Source organism: Urocitellus parryii, chromosome 2, assembly GCF_045843805.1.
Source record: "Urocitellus parryii isolate mUroPar1 chromosome 2, mUroPar1.hap1, whole genome shotgun sequence".
In the NCBI taxonomy this organism is placed as follows: Eukaryota; Metazoa; Chordata; class Mammalia; order Rodentia; family Sciuridae; genus Urocitellus; species Urocitellus parryii.
In genome coordinates, this window is record NC_135532.1 from 141,326,177 (window position 1) to 141,328,276 (window position 2,100).

The 2,100-nt window shown below is 38.5% G+C and overlaps 1 non-coding gene across 1 annotated transcript; it reads left to right on the forward strand.

Annotated features, from left to right (window-relative positions):
• The first annotated feature begins 1,071 nt into the window (after positions 1 to 1,071).
• Trnaa-agc (transfer RNA alanine (anticodon AGC)) lies at positions 1,072 to 1,143 on the forward strand. The gene has a single exon. It is a non-coding gene; the product is annotated as a tRNA-Ala (tRNA).
• Positions 1,144 to 2,100: the final 957 nt, after the last annotated feature.

Genomic DNA, 2,100 nt, shown 5'->3' on the forward strand with positions numbered 1-2,100 from the left:
GTATGTTAGACTATCAGTATTTTATTCCAGGATCTAAGTGCCTCTGTGTGCTCCCATATCCTCATTTGTATATTGATTTCTCTTATTTGAGAAATAACATCTTAAATATGAAAATGAAGACTCATGGAAAAGCAATCATTCTTTTTCAAAGTTGTCATGAGTCACTTCTTTTCTGCTGTAGGTTCCCAGAGTCTCCTTAAAGAGTCACAGATAGGCACTTTGACTTACAAATATACTTTTTTGTCCCTTACAGGCAAAAGATATAAAGGATATGAGAATAAATCTTCAGCCCAAAGACAGAAAAAATCTTTTTTTTTACTCTGTCATTTATTCTGAAGCCCTACATCCATATTTATATACATGAATGAAAAGTTCAGAAATACATTGATATACGTTTAAAAGACCACAGAGACATCTTGCAATTAGAAACTAACAGCCAATTGTACAAACACGGGCAGAAATTTTTTTTTTTTGTACAAGGGATTGAACCCATGGTTGCTTAACCACTGAGCCACATCCCCAGCCCTTTTAATTTTTTTTTAATTTTTTATTTTGATACAGGCTCTTGCTGAGTTACTTAAGGCCTCACTAAGTTGCTGAGGCTGATCTCAAACTTGACTCAGCCTTCTGAGTTGCTGGGATCACAGGCACGTGCCACCATGCTCAGCCACGCTTAGGATCTTTGATAAAAATATACTGGAAGGCAAAAAAGCAGGGAATAAAAATACATACAGCACATTCTGGCAATATCAGAATCATCCTGCAAAAATTAACTTAGTAAATGAATACAAATGTTTTTGGTGATGTTCAGGAAATGAATGTATTTTTTATAAGTGTCCATCTTCTTTTTTTTTCATTTTTTTATTGGTTGTTCAAAACATTACAAAGCTCTTGACATATCATATTTCATACATTAGATTCAAGTGGGTTATGAACTCCCAAGTGTCAATCTTCTTAATATGAAACCGGGAGGAGTGGCCTGTAATTCCAGCTACTTGGGATGCTGAGGTTGAAGAATCACAAATTAGAGGCTTGCCTGTGCACCTCAGGGAGACTCCCACTCAAAGGAGTAGGGGTGTAGCTCAGTGGTAGAGCACTTGCCTAGCATGTAGGAGGCCCTGAGTTCAATCCCCAGCACCCCCAAGAGAAAAGAAATCATAAAATGAAATTTTAAGTCAAATGCCAACTAAATCCCAGGCCTAAAGATTGGAGATGCTGGCCCACATATACTTATAGGGAAAATGAGTTGAAAGAGGTAACTGAACACCAAATTGGAGTGAAATATGAGGTAAATACTGAGAAAGGACCCAAGGGCTTGGAATGGTAAAGTAAACACCCATTTTTGTCTGTGGTTGTTTAATCAAGTTGGGAAAAGCCTGATAATTGTCCAGAATCATATACCTAATTTCAATTGAGCTCAGTTGGACTGCCTAGCCCTAAATTATAGCTCTGTCCTATCAGAAGTCTCACATAGAGGCTCCTTTCAATCAGAAGACAAAATTTTTGAGTACTCTCAGGGAGCAAGATGTTATCTGGGTTCTATGCAGAGAGTGTATTGATGAGAAGGAAAATGGGCCACACCTCCTGTCCTCAAAGATGCTAACAATGACAACTCCCCCCCCGCCCAGTATAGGAGATTAAATTTTCTACCTCTCAGCTACATCTCAGTCCTTTCTTTATAAATTTATTTTGAGACAAGTTCTGGCTAAATTGCCCAGGTTATCCAGGAACTTGGCAATCCCTGTGCCTCAGCCTTCTGAAGAGCTGGGATCGCAGGTGGGCACCATTGCACTGGCAATAATTGAAACATTTAAGGCTCCACCCAAAGCAAATTACTGACATAGGCCTCAGTACCCACTTAAGGACAATGTGTTTGTAAAGCTTTTCCTTTGTCATTACTACAGTTGTACATCATCTGTCCCAGTACCATAATTCTAAATTCCACTATGGCATGTCCAACAATAAAGAGGTTTATAGAAACAGAAGTGAAAGCAATGCACAAGATAAAAAGAGTGCCTGTTGTCACTGCCTCAAAGTGGGTATCTTTCCAGATCTCAGATAAGGTGAATATATGAATGGAAAGATTGACAGGTGGATAAA